The 17,451-nt window shown below is 32.2% G+C and overlaps 1 pseudogene; it reads left to right on the top strand.

Moving 5' to 3' along the window:
• Positions 1–16,170: 16,170 nt before the first annotated feature.
• Positions 16,171–17,204, top strand: LOC115230136 (annotated as a pseudogene).
• Positions 17,205–17,451: the final 247 nt, after the last annotated feature.

The raw sequence follows: 17,451 nt of genomic DNA, 5'->3' as shown, positions 1-17,451 counted from the left end.
AAGAAAAACAAGTAGGTGGCCTCGGTCTACCCAACCATTCTGCTTCTGTCTTATAGCTACCACATCAACGGAAAGAAAAACTTGAGGATACCGCAGAAATGGCACTCATCTGCCCCACAATCGACTCTCTTAACACATATTGAATCAAAGCTAAATTTTGAGGAAATTCTTATAGACAGATATCTATCAATTATACTGTTTCATTTTTTCGTTTTAAGTAAATTTAATAACTTTTTCAATATACAGGCATCCCCTCTATACCGGACAATTCTATGGATCCTGGAAGGAATCAATTTAGATGGGTTTGACTATATTCACCTGCTGTGTTTGCGAATTCGATCATAAAGTTTTTCGAAATTTTTTTTTTTAATTGTAATGAAATTACGCAGAGCTGTGTTCTTGAATTTTATCATAAAAGAGCAATGGTTTGTAGGTAAGTGTTTTTGATCAAAAAGCCAGCTAAAGTCATTTGTAAGGACAAAGGTTCTTTTCTTTGAGATAAATTTTATTATTTCATGAATTTTTATGATTTTGAATTTCTATATTTTTGAAGATTGACTGATAGGAAATGTTTTATAAAATCTTTGATAGGAAATGTTTAGCTAATTGTGTAGTTAATTGGTTCTTAATTTTTTTTATAGAAACAGCAAATAACTACATTCATTTTGAAAAAAATTTATTGACACAATAAATAAATTTAACATTTTTAAATTCAAAATAAACAGAATGCACCGATTTTAGTCATATTCTATTTTTAATTAAATCCAGTTGAAATCTAGTCTAGCCACAATTTATAAAAAACCACAATTTATAGAAAGCTCTAGCCACAATTTATAAAAAATACCTAGCTTATTTCTAAATCGTAATTCTTAAAACAAAACCATAAGTATCAATATTAAAAAATGATTTTTACTACAGTGGGCCCAAAAAGTCATGAGACCACTTAATAAATTTTAGTATTTTACCCATAAAATATGAAGTATTTTGACTTTTAATTATTTTTTTGACTTTTAATTCCGTCGTGATGAATTCGAGGTTATTGTTTCCTCTTTCAGTGAGATAATTCCCGGACCGTCCATCACGTCTAGTATCAGTCTGGAGATATTAGGCTGCCCATTGACAGATGGTGGAATCAAGGTGCTGTCGAAACCCTGGGAAGAAGTCGTTGTGCTTCCTCAAGTGTATTGGACGTCTCAAGACCTTGAGAACACACAATCCTCTGGAGACGAGATGGCTCCTCCAGAACGTGTCCCAAGCAATAGTGAGGGGAAACAGGATCGCCATCAGTTCTTCTTATTGACCTTAGTTAACATTTTTCTGGAATTGACCTTTTAAATAAATTATTTTTTTTGAAAAATTAAAAAGATTCTGATTTAGAAAATAATTTTAAATCCTTAAAACATTGATAATTGACAAAGAAAAAACAACTTTTTTTAATTTTTAGCGTTATTGAAGAGTCAAAAAGTGTTGGCACTTTTATATCTACAGTTTTAGTTTAAGTGCATATGATAAGAAAATGTCATTCTGTCAGATTATTTCTTTTAAGTTTTCTTCACAAAAGCTTTGTTATCACTTAATAACGCATTATCAATATTGATATTACGAAAACAGCCGTTTTTAACACTACTTTATGGGAAATCGGAAGGAATATTCTTTTGAGCTAAAACAGATGATCGTCAAGTCCCACCAAGAAAAAAAAGTTACAACCAAATTTCCAGACAATTCAATATTCCGAAAAGTTCAGTAAGGAATATAACACTCCGCCAAAAACGGCCTGCCGCCCAGTGCGATCTTGTGTGGGCTCGTGGAAAGATCACCGAGCGAGGATGAGGTCCCTGGTTGAGTGCATCGGGATCACGTGACGTTTGTTCGGTTTTTAGCGTGGTCTTGGGCGTGTTTTTTGTCTCAAGGAGTGGGTGAACTATTTTTCATAGATGGAATATTGAATGCCAAGATGTACGTCGAAATTTTGGAAAATTGTTTAGTTCCGTCCATCAATAAATTAAAGCTAAGAAGCAATTGGACGTTTCAACACGACAACGATCCCAAACAAAAAAAATAATTAAAAGTCAAAATACTTCATATTTTATGGGTAAAAACGTAAAATACTAAAATTTATTAAGTGGTGCCATGACTTTTTGGGCCCACTGTATGTTAGATTAAATGCAGAGAAACTTCGGAAATGTATGAAATACATACAATAATAATTTATTTAGGTATCTTTCCATAAATACAAAAAAGATGAGAAATTATATGCCATCAAGAATGAAGAGCAGGAAAAACACCGAATTACAATGAATGAAGCTAAAAAACGAGATTTACATTTTTTCCATAGCGAAAAAGTCACATAACAAATTTTTGTCGCATCTTCATTCACATTTTTACTCAATGGTTCTAATATATTAAAAAAATCAGAATTTTTTGTTCATGGTCTTTGAATATCTTGAATTTGGAAACTTAGAATCTATGATATCCACAGTAACATTCCGATTGTCAAAATTCTACGCTGTTTGTATTTTGCTGGGTTTCAAATTTTCTCTCTTGAAAAACGTGAAAAATATATAAAGATAAAACTCAAATGGCAACATTAATCACCGAGGAAGCATATGGTGAGTTAGTTTTCTTACAATGGATTTAAATCAAAAGATAGTTCGTTGATAATACGGGAAAGACGATATGAGTTACAACAATCGTGCCTTATCTTGCGTTATCCTGCGATATCACTCTATTTGTACTTAGCACTGATAAGCCAACCAAAAAATAAATAAAAGGAAATCCAATAATAGAAATTGTTATATTTAATAAAATAAGAATTCGGCATACAATAAAAGTATAAAAGACATTAATAATCATTAAGAAATGTTGTTAGAGTAATAGCACTCAAAAAACATTAAAAATAAATTACTAAATTGTTTGAAAAATAAAATTATAAACAGGTCAAATTAAGAATCGATTTGAGAATTAGGATTTAAAATTAGGTCATTAAAAAGAATTCATTAAACAAAGAAATAATACATATCACAATATTGAAAAAAAACTCATAACCAACAATTTTTTAATTCATAGAAGGTTCTGAGCAAATATTAATATGCATAAAGTCCTTGAATTGAAATAATTATAAATAAAAAATTAATATTTGCAATAAAAACACATGCGACTCGTTGACGCAGTTAATTAAGCAATGTGAATGTTTTAGGTTTACCATTTAATAGGCTAAACTCCATAATATAAATAAATATATAATTTGAGTTTTTAATGTGCGTGGAAGAATCATGCTGGTTTTAAATGAATTTAATAATACAATTCTTATGAACCCTAACTGTGAAAAGTCTCATTGAGTTGAGAAATAGTGAATGTGGCCAAAACCATATTTAGAAGGATGCCAGTTGGACATGGCATCTGATGTGAGAATTTCAATGGCCAAAATTGAGAGCATGTTTGAGGCCAAGAGTAGAGGCTGAGGTCATTTATTACTACTGAAGTTGATGTGTATGAGGCTTGCGGAAAATAAATGCAGATTCATTTCACGAGAAGAAGGTGACAACGACCATGCGCCATGAATTAACTCGAACTGATAAAAATGAATTTCGCTATTTTCATCTAAATTCACGGTTCTTTGCAATCCAAATCATCACCATTTTTCAGATTTCGTTTTAGATTAGTCATGTCTTTGGCAAAAAGAGCTGTTTGTATCAAAAGTTTTTTTTAAAGATATTTCAACTTTTTATTTTTGAAAAAGGGAAACTTTTAGATTTCCTACTGATGAAGCTGAATTGAAGATGAAAACTATTTAGGTAAACGTATTGGTTAGAATTTTAAGCCTGAGTACAATTCTAACCATTTTCGTACAGATATACTTCTTACTTTATTATCATTCAAAATATATGGAATAGAAAGACTAGAAATTTGTAAAGTTATCGGACAGTGCGTTTTTTCAGGTAAATTAGGTAATTTAATTCGTATTCTAAACGGTTAATGCCATCTAAACCTCTCAAACACACAGACATTAATTGCTTATGCGCAGCAGGTCAGATATAATATCCATCTCGTGGATTTACGAACATACTCGGAAATAAACAATTCGTTCTCATGGGTCTGGCTTCGTGTATATTTATAGAAGATTGTCTTACTTATTGACTCTTTCTCTAAATTTGGTGTGGTTGAGACTGCCAAATTAAAATCTGCAATTGAAATTTCCAATATCTTAAAGGAGATTTTCTTTTTAATTGTGGCGGCAATTACATAGCACACTAACAATGGAACAGAGTTTAAAAACTCATATTTAAATGAAGTGTGTGAACTATCCAAAATCAAGTATTTTTTGATCGACCGAGGTCATTCGGTATAAGGTAAAGTCAAAAAGTACTTAGGAAGTATTTAATTTCAATCATTTAACCAATATATAAAAAGATGGATATCACCTAGCAGCGAATCAAACAATCACTTCTGGCATTATCTTAAATAATTTTTCAAAGAATTCTACCGAATACCGATCCCATTAACAAAACTAAAATTATGGAAAGTTTCATTTTTTATTCTAATTATAAATCTTTTCGAACAACAAAACATGAAATCAACGACTATTAACGAGTCAAAATTATTATTTTTCCAATAATTTAGCAACCAAAAGATTAATTTTTTGAACCAACAATTTTGGATCTTCGCACAAACCAGCATTAGCTAGTGCATTTTCGTATAACTGATTAACCAACATGACTGCCAATTCCTTGTCACTATCCTTTACCGCATGTAGTCTGACGACAATCGGATGTCTTTCAATAATAAAATTCGTCATACTTTGGATTGATTTCTAAAATTCCCTGCATTAATTGACGCTTAGTCGCATCATCCTTCTCCGTCATAGTTGTCCTCAAAAAATGTCTAATTGCCCCCAAATCTTTTACAGTCAAAACGACGGGGTGGCTTTCAAGAACATCCGTTGTCTACCGATTCCCACTGAATATTCGTCAACTAAGGACTTCATTGGTGTGAATCTACTTTCAACTTTTTTAATTTACCTATCATTTAATTTCAAAATATAGTTTTCAAAAAAGAGATTTAAGTTTAAGAGTATTGAAAAAAATGAAATTGTCATTCCGGGAAGACTGCCTGGCTTGAGAGTGAAAGAAAAATTTTTTACTATGCTATGGTCGGAAATTGACGAGTTCAAAATAACTATAGATCGCTGCAAATGTTGTGTGCAATATGGTCAACAGAATTGGCAAACAGCAATGGGTCCAGTGGGTCACTTCGCATTCAGACATGATAATTTGGTCATAAATCAAAAACGACTTGTGGAGGAATACGTTAATTTTACAAATGGTAAGAGCTCTGGGCATCGTATAGAGATTATTTCGAGCAAATGGTTTTGTCGAACACAATTGAAAGCATTAGTAACGTCTACCATAACAATAAACTTGAATTTTTGGGTTTTGAGTTGGCAAGTTGGCGAGTGCCGTCCACAAGATTTTTGTCTGCATTTTTAAAACAGACGCCATAATGAAAAGGGAAGAACTCTAAACTCAAAGCCAAAACCATCTTACAGTGGTCGTCAAAAAAAATTGCTCACCAATGTTTATGTCTTTATATAGCATTATTCTGATTTATTTTTTTGTAAACATCTTTAAGTAGTATTTTATTATTGTACCTTAATTTTTGTAATAACATTTTTTTTTATTTACAAACTTAAACAAAACAAAAAATTGCAAGACAAAAAACATTAGCACAAATTTGGAAATCTCATTATCAGTAATTAATATGTCCTCCCCTTGCTAAAAATAAAGAATAACTCTTTTTTCTCATTGAATTTACTAAGTTTTGTAAAAAACTTTTAGGAATTGACTGCCAAATTTTCATAATATTTGTCTTTAGATCCTCTTTACTTTTCGGAGGATTTTTAGCTAATTCTCTTTTCATAAAGCACCATATATGCTCTATTGGGTTAAGATCCGGTGATTGCGATGGCCAATCAAGAATAATATATTTTTTGGTTTCGAAATATGCCTTAACCATACGAGATGTATGGCATGGAGCATTATCCTGTTGAAAAATAAACGAGGATAAGCCCATTTTTTCAGCTGATTAGTCCAGATTATTAGACAGTAAATTTATATAATATCCAGAGTTCATAGTTTCTTCGATAAAAATCAAATTGCCTACACCACTATACGATATACAGCCCCAAATCATAACTCTCCCTACTCCGAACTTAACAGTCGGCAGCAAATGTGCATTTGTTAACTCCGTTTTATTTTTTCTGTAAACAACCTGATGTTTTCTGTTGTTAAAAATATCGAACATTGACTCATCTGAGAATATCACCGATTTCCATGTACTATCAGATATCGATAAAAATCGTAGTGACGCAGACCATCTCGAAATAATATTTTTTGAGAAAGCAATCGCTTTCTTTTTGCTACACGACAATATACCCCATTTTTATTCAAAGTTCTCAGAATTGTCCTAGGGGAAACATCAATATTGAAAGTTTCTTTAGTTTTGTTGGACAAATCCACTGCCAACAATGTAGGATGTGAATCGGTTTCGTTACATAAAAATTGTATTTGGGGGGAACTTAGTTTCGGAAGACGTCCTGAGCCCGGTCTCCGATGCAGTGTTCCAAATTCTCGAAATTTTTGGATATTAAATGAAATTGTGGAATACGGCAAATTAAGTATTTTTGAGATTTCTCTGATTGATTTACCCTCTTTAAAGTACGCAATAATCATGCCTTTTTTAAATTCAGTTAACTGTTTCTTGGGAGAACGTGGCATATGCAATACAGTCCGACCCCCAAATGGGGCACCAAGTGCCCCAAAATGCGGGGGTGCCCCAAAAACAGGGGTTTGTTATTTTTTTAAAAATTAAACCATTAATAAACATCAAAAAACATTTTTACTAAAATATTCAGTTATTTTCTTTTTATTTGTAGAGTTTTGTCTGATATTGTTCGTCAATTTCAGCCGAAAATCAAAAAAATCTCGGAGCATACTTGGTGCAACATTAGAAATTTTTTCTTCTAAATTGTTAAGCAGATCTTTTGTTTTTGCTACGACATTTTCACTATTTTCGGTTTCTGAATATGTATCATAAACATTATTGTTCATGTCTTCGCATTCTCCATCAATTGTTTCGTTAACAACTTGATCTAAATGTTCATCTGTTAGACAGTTTTTTGTTGCATAAGAATCACGGTTCCTGTCGATTTTCTTCCAACAATTAACAATACTTTTAGCATCTATTTTCTCCCATCCTTTTGAAATTAGCATCATAACCTGACGCAAATTTAATTTACCAATAGAATGTGTAAAATCGTTTTCGAAATCTTGAAAACATAAAAATTCCATTAAGAAAGAGGAATAATAATCTTTAAAAATCTTGATTATTCCCATATCCAAAGGTTGTAAATAGGGCGTTGTATTTTTCGGCAAAATATTTTAATACTTTCTGGTCATATTTTTCAAAATAATTTTTCACATAAGATAAATCACATGAAGCTTTTTCACCACATATTGACTTGAATTGAAGTTCATGCCGCAATTTAAATCTATCAAGCCACCCATTGGAAGCTTTAAAAGAAGTAAATCCAATTTTTGAAGCTGTAACTAAGGCAATTTTTTTCAAAATAGGGCCTGAAATCGGAATTTTATCTACGCGTAGTCTTTGAAATATTTCAAAGACTTGATCATCAAATTTATCTTTATCGGCTTTAAATGTGTCATATTCCTCAGAAATAGTATTGCCGTGTTGCAAGAAAGGTACAATATTTCGTTTTATTCTTGATATTGTTCCTTTACTTGTGTTGTACTTTTTCATTAGTTGCCTCTCAGATAAATTTTTCTTCAAAATTTCTTTAGCAATCTTCAATTTAGTTTCGTAATCCATAACCACAACAATAAAAATATAAATTGAAAATAAAACAAAAAATAATTAATTTATTATAATTTTATTTTATTTTTAATTCCTTATAAATGATTTTATGGTGCCCCAAAAATTCCATAATTTTTTATCGATTTTTATTTTTTTTCTGCCAAAATGTACTTTTGGAATAAAGTGCCCCAAATTGCGGGGGTGCCCCAAAATCCGAGGGTGCCCCACCCCTGGGGTCTGCCCCATTTTGGGGTCGGACTGTAACACGAAAAGTGAGCAATGTTTTTTGTCACGAGATTTAAATTTTTATGCTTTAAATTCCTTATATTGAAATAAAATCGCATAAATAAATTAATATACTTAAAAATTAGAATAAAAAATGAAGCGTAAGATTAAATTTTTTATTAATTTGTCAATAAAAGCATGAAAAAATGGCTGAGCAATTTTTTTTGACGAGCACTGTATATGACATTATTTTGGCTGAATCTCCTAAAGACGTTACTTACAGCAATAGGCCTCACACGTTTATCAAAGCAATAAACCCTGCAGAAAAAAAAAACTTTCTAGCGACGGTTGAAATTAGTCTCGACACAACATGCAAAGACGAATGATGAAAGATAGCGAATCGTGGGTCAATGAAGACAAGAGATCACGAAGATGCATTGGCTTTAAGTCGTCTATTCCACCACTGCTGCTAGGGGCTGAGACCTTAGGCAAAGTGATTGGGATAGGCGGAAACAAATCTAACGACGGTATTCGATGCTTTAAATTTGCCGACTAAAAACTAAAAATTAGTTTTTGGGGAAATTTTTATTTCTATTTTTGTCAAAAATAAACTACAAAAACACTTCAAAAACTTAATAATGATAGGTATGTTTATTCGCAGTGATTCAGGTAAGAGAGCTCGGCTCTTTTTTTCGAGTTCCTGACAGGCACTGGCAACGTATCCTAACTTTATTCTCTAATAAAAAACCATCGGAAATAAAAGAATTAATAACAAAATCATTATTGAATGTATTAACCGAAAACAATATCCTCAACTATCCCCCCTAAAAAATAAACTCAGCTGAAAAAGATTTCAGTCACAATAATCGGGTCGAACTCGCTAGATTTCACTGTGACCATCATCCTTTACTCTTTGACTATCAAAACAAACTGGATAAGGATGTTGATCCGTACTGCCTAATTTGCCATGACGGACGACACACAGTAACGCACGTCCTCCTGGATTGCAAAAAAGCGCTATAAGAAGATCATATAAGATTAACTCCCTCCTTAACTTATGAATGAATGAATGAATATGGTTTATTTAATACAATAGGTCCAAAAGAAAAGTGGCCGAGGAATTAGAGCTCCTTAACTTATGGTGTGACCTAAGAGGTATGTCCTTCATTCCTCCCAATTTCAGGGGGAATTGGGTTAAATAAAATAAGCACCTAGATTACCTCAGATAGATTATGTTTAAGTGTCAGAAGGAGTTAAAAAGACGAATGCTTGTAAACTCAGTCCCAAGTTTCACGGATTTTGAAGAATAGAGAAGAAATTATGTTATTGGCCAGTTTGAGTCACAAAATACGATGCCATATCCGTAAAAACAAATAATTGCATAAGATTTTTTGTGGAGAAATGTTATAATGATTGTGTTTCGGTGCAAAAATACAGTTTAATGAGCACAATCGTGTTTCGAGAGATATGGCTGGGCAGAAAGGCATTCTATTCATTATCGACGCAAAAAACAAGGGAAAATTTATTCACTTTATAATCGTAGTGATTTACCAAACATGAATTCTCGGTGGGTCATTATTGGAGGTGTGACACGTATCATCGCTTTTACTAATGAATTTATTCCAAAAGGGGAGTAACTCATTTATGACTATGGAAGGTACTACTGGCGTGGCCGATCTGCCTTATCTGAATAAAATTTTCAAAAAATAATGTTTTCAGTATGGAGCCTTTATTAGAGCAGAAACAATTTTCCAAACCAATGACTATGGATACCCCAAAATAGGCAAAAATATTGCTCGATATGTTCATCCAAATCTAGACACAAAGATTTTCTGAAATACACACCGCCACTTTTTTAAGTAACAGGCTGTTTGGAGTAAATAATTTGGGCATGGTCAATTAATTTCCGAGTTTTTAACCTAACCTTATTATATGTGATAGTCTGGATGCACGCTCATGAGATCGAAAAATGTATTATCGACTGATAATGATATCATTAGAATGCGACTAGTGCTGCCGTTGAGTGATACACAGACTTCTATGCTTACTCTATTATTCTAACTTATGCTCATATTTTTGATAAGCTGTCTTTAATTTTCTAACTTACAGTTTTATTATGGAATCTGGAATAATTTGATTATTGGTTATTAAGTTTATTATTTCAAAGTATAGAAGGAGAAAACTATTATGATTCGCCACTGGCTGCACCGCGAATATTAAAAAACTTACCTCGCAAGATTGCTATGAAAACGATTTTCCAACATATGTTTCACCTACAAGGGTTGCGATTTTCAAGAGTTCTATGGAGATTTTAGAATGTTTTTTATTAAAAATATTTCCAGATGATAATGTCACAAAATGCTATAGATGCGGTGAGTCATTTGAAATTTCAACACATTATAATACAAACTTTGATAGTGACCAATGTAAATATCATTCTATGCAATATCTTCCTTGTTGTGGTGGTATGCAGTTGCTCTGCAAATGTTTTTTTGTACTTACGTTTAGAAACATCTTCACAAAATAAATTTAAGATGTAACAAGAATTAGCTTAAGACTCGTGATTGTTCTGATGGTTTTAATCTGCATGGAATTTATTCCTTGGATTGCAGAATGGCTTTTTTTAGTTTAATTTATCTAAAGGTTTACACAACTATTGGAATTGAGTTAGCAAGACTTAGTGTTGTTTATCATACTAATAAAATTGTTTATGACTCTTTTGTAAAACCAAAAAATACAGTCATTGATAACAATACAACGTTTTGGTGTTTTAAATTAATTACAACAGATTTAGCGGAATAACTGAAGCTCATATTTTATACGCCACAGCTACTTTTGAAGATGCACAAAATTATTTACTTGATATAACATTTTCCAAATCAATATCCATACTGATAGGTCACAGTCCTCACATATATGCTGTAGAGGGTCTTCCGAGCCTGTCCCACAATGCTTTTTAGAAATGTGTAGTTATATTTTCAGATTTAAGTACCCCTATTGAGTTTGCAACTTCATCAAAGGAGTTTTAGAAGAGAGTCAATATGGATAGAAGTGGAAATGGTGGGATATTTATTAATTTTCAGGCTACAACCAATAGTCACGTAGGCGGAGTCGGATTTTAAATTGTTTTTGGGAGTGCGTTTATTCAATTTGAAGAATGAGGGTGCTGTGGTAGTTGAGGACAGCAAATTACTGTTTCAGTACTGAAAGAAGCCTGGAGATCTGGGCTTATTTGGTGGACTTTGAAAGCCTTGGTTTAGTCATTAGTTTCTGTGTGCATGCTGTTTTTTTGAAGATCCACCGTGTGTTTATGGTTCTTGCAAGGAGAAGGATAATAAATATAGTTTTTTGTGGAATTTTGAAAAGGATAAAAATTCGTTATTTGAAATTAAGGTTTTGCAATATGATTTATGTGAAAATGTGTTTTTTCATAATTTATGAATTTGTTAAATGTTTTTGTTTTGTTTGTTATGTGAAATAATTATATTTATACCAAATTCGTAGTAAAATATCATAAATTAATAAAAATAATAAATAATAATGCGATAACACTATTTACATATTTTGATTTTTTCTTATATATAAAATATTTCGTAATTAACACGTAATTGTAGAACAAAAAATTCTTATTCAATCGAATTAGCAAAAAATATAGCGTAAAATATTTTTTAATAAATAACATAAATAAATATTTTGTTGATCTCGATTGCTGTGGTTTGTTTAAGTAATTGTATAGGAGCATGCAGCTGTTAATTGGTATAATTTCATATTTTTAATAAATTTTTCAAAAGTATTTATTTCTTAGAAAAGAGAATTTTTGAAAGATGGCAAAACTCCTCATCTTACCCGAGTGTCAAGATCAAATAAATTATATCCTGAAACTAAAAGTTGAGAAATAATTGTTAGAAAGATATGAAAAACTCATTTCTAGAAATTCATGATGTCTTCTCAAATAAAACAATTTGTAAATGGTTTGAAATGTCTCCTATTTTGTCGCACGATCTCAAACGGTTACTAGAATACTTAATGATCATCATCTATGGTCAGTTGCTTTTAGATAAAGTTGAAAGAGAAAAAGATTGGAGAAAAGAGCTAGATAAAATTCGAATTTTTTCCTGTATATTTTCTAATAAAGATGCAGGAATTGTAAAGTTCTTATTTTCACATTTAAATTTCTGTCTCTTAAAACTGATCGTTTGGTCTATAAACCTTTCGAGCGCTTTGTTTTATTAGCTTAGACTTAAAGCTTATGTTTTCTCCAAAGTAATAAATAATTGGACAGTGCTAAAGTTAGTCAATTGGGGATTTTTTTGTTATTCTAACCTGGTGATTTGTAGATAAAATAATAATGTAAAATTTTATTTTTTACTAAAAATTGTACTATTTATACAAAATATTCAATAAATTGTAAAAAGCAAATTTAATAAATTATAAATGTAATTTTAGATTTTAATTAAATTTCTTTACGTAAGAAGGCCGAATTCGTAAAACTAACGAAATATGAGGATTTACTCGATCGATTTTGCTTTTGGGCAATTGCCGTCGAAACTTCCTGTGTTTTTGGGGCTTGCTCATCTCAAAAAACTTGGCCGCCTGTGCACCTACGGCTCCAGAGATCCGAGGGAATTTATATTCCTTATTCAGAGGATCTCGCTGGCTGTTTTACGCGGGAATTGTCTTTCAATCCTGCGAGCCAGTACATAATAGCTAGATTTTTTTTGACGATTTCTCCTTTTACGTAAATTATATTAATTTCATCTTATCGTAATTAAAAACTATCGGATATCATAACTGTTGTAAATAAAAAATTATTTATAATTTGTTACTAATGGTCTATTTAAGATCAAGCTTAAACTTGACCAAGACACTTTTTAGAGACATTTTATTAATTTGATAAATATAAATAGAGCCTAAATTTCAAAGTATTTTTAACTGCACTACCTAACACGTTAATTTTTAAGTAAGGATAAGATAAAAAATCGTCTTTTTTGCTTCCATGACTTTTGGACGAACAAACTCGCAAAAAATAAAATACAGTGAAACCTCTCGAATCCGCTGCTTCTCGAATCCGTCGCTTCTCGAATCCGCTTGTTTTAATCAAAAATTTGATATTTCTTATGAATGATTCTTGAATCCGCTTGTTTCTCGAATCCGCTCCTCAAGTATTATGAAAAATAATTTTTTATTAACATTTTAAAATTTTCATTACACGTTAAATTGTATTTTTGTAATGCGTCGTTGTGTTAGACTTTCTATCAACGAAAAAATTTCTATACTACGTTATATTTCTGACAACCCATTTGTTTCTGCACCTCAAATTTCCAGGATTTTTTTTCACGATTAAAAAAGAAAATTTTTCCGAAAACTATAAACGACCTTAAATCAAAATCGGACTTTTTGAATAGGACTGATATCAAAAAATTAAACATAATGAGAATTCCAAAACTCAAATTTAATGAAATTGATGTAGCGATGATAACATGGATTGACTTAATGGAATCTAGTGGAGCAATTCTATCAGATTCGATGTTAATTGCAAAAGCTCTTAAATTTTGAAAAAAATTTTCCAGAATTTAAAGCAAGTCGTGGGTGGCTAGAAAAGTTTAAATTACGAAATGGCATCAAGTCAGAAAATTTCATGGAGACACTGGATCAGTAAATCATGATGAAAAATATATTGCTGATTTTAATGAAACAATCAGTTTAAAAACTAAACAATATGGATTGGACAATGTCTATAATTCAGATGAAAGTGGTGTTTTTTACAAGGCGATTTCTTCTAAACATGTGTGCACTAAATCAAGGCCTGGAATAAAGTTATTGAAGGATCGATTTTCTTTACTATTATGCGCAAATTGTTCTGGTTCCGATAAAAGAAGGCCTGTAATGATAGGAAGATTTAAAAGTCCAAGATGTTTTAAAAATTTCAACATTGGAAAATATGTTGCCTACACCCATTCCAATAAGACATGGATGAACCCTGAAATTTTTAACAAGTGGCTCAGTTATTTTGATTGTGAACTTGCGAAGCAAAAAAGAAAAATTCTACTTGCAATAGATAGATGATCTCTAAAATATTATGCGAATTGAGGAAATGTTATAAAATTTCTGATAATTTGAATATAAATAATTTGTGTATTCAGTCATTTGTATATAAAAAGAAATATTTAATCTATATTATAAGTTCATGTTTTAACTATAAAATTTTATTTAAATTGCCTCTCGAATCCGCCGATTTCTCGAATCCGCCGATTTTGGGACCGACCAAAAAATCGGCGGATTAGAGAGGTTTTACTGTATCTAAAAAGTCTGCTATTTTTCAAAAGAGTAATTTAATTACTATTTTTATGTTTTGCAATTTAGCTTGATAAAAATAACCATAATATCAGCAAAATCTGGATTTACTTCTGTAAATAAATATACCATTGCGTATTAACGACGTCAAAGATACTATATAAAGAGCTTGATAAAACTTTGAACAATGAACAAATTTTTATTTTCTGTAATACTACTAAGTTTAAAAATACACGGATTCTATAAACCGGAAATTGATTTTAATGAAGGATTTGAAAATCCACTTCAACATGAATTGTTTGAATCTGAGTCTGAGCTTGCCGAACATTACCCAGATTTTTATTCATATTTAAATTATCTCAAAAGTCGTAAAGAATATTTCGACAGAAAATTTGGAGGTTATCTGGAAAATACTAGATCAAGACAAAGATTTCATAATAGACCACAGAAAAATAGAAATATGAATTTTCCTGAAATGGACCGATTTGGTCAAAATTTGCCGTTTTCTCCAAAATATAAAAATGAACGTGATTTAAACATTCCCGGAAAATCTTACAAAAACCCTAATGAAGATTTTCCTAAAATACGAGATGAACCTGTTAGGAATTTAGATGGAAATGTCATTGAAAATGTTTTACTTCCGTAAAACTGTTTAATTAACAATAAACTAACATCTTTTTACTAATCGAGACTTTTACGTAATACTTTCTTTTTATTAAGAAAACTAACAAATTCTTTAATACTACCAGGTACCAAATGTTAATAAAAAATCAGACAGAGTGGGCGATACTATTAACGTTCAGAGCAAAAAGCCACGGGCCCAGGGATTACTCTGCTTGACCCCGGTGGACGAAGAGACAGGAACATTGTCAAACATAAGGATGCTTGGAGAAGTATATGAGACATGCACGAGAGGATATGTAAAACGAAGCATTTCGCGGCAGCGCTCTAGCAGGTGATTACGTCTGATGGAATTAAAGGCGTTCAAAACGTCTAGTTTAACCATGATAAACTTCGAGGACGATTCTATTAGTTCACTAAACAGCCGCTTAGCAGCCATTTTTGACACCGACTCCGAGTTGGGCAGGTAGAAACTCCGAAAACAAGCAGTCGACAATGGGTTGACACAGAAACTTAGCAAAGAGCCTCCAGAAAACATTCCTCACGGCGATAGGTCTCATACGGTTGTCCTTTTTCCAGAAGGCAATAAGGTTACCAGAAAAGAAGATCCCGCGTGCAAAATCAAAAAGAGAACCGGAAATAAAACAGTTTCACAGGTTGGTAATTATACGTAGTAATCTCCGTCCAGCTTCAGCGGTGAAGGGGAAGTCAGATCTTTTAGATGACTGGGCTTCAGGCCATCTATTCACCGCTGCTTCTTGGGGAAAAGTTCCTCAGGTCTTTCAGTACGAGGTCTTCCGAAACCAAAAAGGGATTGACAGCAAGTGTGGGAGGAGACGGCTGAGGCCTGAAGTCGAGGGGCTGGAAGGGATATTTCTTCCTGACAGAATTCAGAACGGCGGGTGTCGGGGATAAGATGGAACTCGTCGAGGCGAGAAGCCTGACAGCTCCTCGAACATCCCCATCTATGAGTTTGCTGTTTATCTTCCTGTAGAGATAGTCGCCATCATTCGCGGCAGGAAGCGCGTTATGGGAGGTTTGATCAAAGGGAGTCTCTGAATTGACGAGATTTTCAGCAGCAAGGATGGCAGCCTTCCTTTGGGATACATTCGTGAATGAAGCCAACCCTTTTTATAATAAATTATTTTCATTATTAATTGAATGTCAAATCATGTAGGTTATACTGTCAACGATGAAGGTTATGAGACGAATTCGTCATTAAAGCTACACAGATTTGAATTTGGATATGAAGAAAATGGAAAAGTAAACAATATAATGTCCAATAACAGATTATTGGTTAATAGTCTTTCCTAACATTTAGATTGAATTACGAAATGAAACTAAGATAGAGTTAATGTTAAGTTTTTTTAAAATTTTTAGTAAATTAAACTTTCTATTAATAATATGAGTTTAGTCAGTTATTTTATATTAATTAATTTTGGATAAAATATAAGAAACGTTTGGTATCACGTGATGGTACTGGTTTATTTCATATTTAGACTCGAATTAAAAAAACAAAGAGATTTGCAACCAAAAAACGTCTAATTAATTTAAACGACAGTAGAATGTATAATTAAACTTACATTTTCTTAGAAAAGAAGAAAATCGTCCTCCCGTCAAACCCAAGCCTAAGCCAGACGAAGGCCACCAAATCACCGTGAAACATATGTTGTGCTTATTCCTCAATATTTCAGAAACAAAATATCATCCTCCATGTTCCTGAGCTACAACACTCAGCTTGGTCCTCCCTATCATGTTATTCTCGACACAAACTTCATAAACATATCAATTCGTAACAAATTGGACATTGTTGAGAATCTGATGACATGTCTTACTGCCAAATGTAAGTTCCCGCCATTTTTGATTATAGGCACGGCATATATCACAGATTGCGTGATCGGTGAGTTAGAAAAACTCGGAAAGAAATTCAGAGTAGCATTAAAGTGTCTTTTGTGTATATTTTCGTAGGATTGTGAAGGAAAGCAATTTTCGTCGATTAAATTGCATTCATAAGGGGACGTATAGCGACGACTGCATTGTCAAACGCGTCACCGAGGTTCCCAGTTGGTCGATTTATTTTTAAGCACAAATGCTACATTGTGGCCACTTGTGACCGGGATCTGAAAAGGAGAATCAGAAAAGTACCGGGAGTTCCCATTTTGTATATATCCAATCACAAGTTGACTGTTTTGTAGACTGTAGGTATTATGTCGAACGGATGCCTGATGAGTGTACGTTAAGGAAGTCCTGATTTTTTAAAATAAATTATTTTGTAATCTTGTTTCATTAACAAAGCTAACCTATAAGTCTTGAAGCTTGTTGGCGCCTCTTTGGACATATTTTACGGATTAATGTAGGAACATTTTTGTAATGCCTCCTTGGAAGAATTTTTCCCATAATGAATATCCAACTTTTATAGGACGTCTAAAAATATGTCTCCCC

The sequence above is a fragment of the Octopus sinensis genome, unplaced genomic scaffold (genome assembly GCF_006345805.1).
Source record: "Octopus sinensis unplaced genomic scaffold, ASM634580v1 Contig14555, whole genome shotgun sequence".
Lineage (NCBI taxonomy): Eukaryota > Metazoa > Mollusca > Cephalopoda > Octopoda > Octopodidae > Octopus > Octopus sinensis.
The sequence above is the reverse complement of the archived record's forward strand: the minus strand, read 5'-3'. Positions and strand labels throughout refer to the sequence as shown.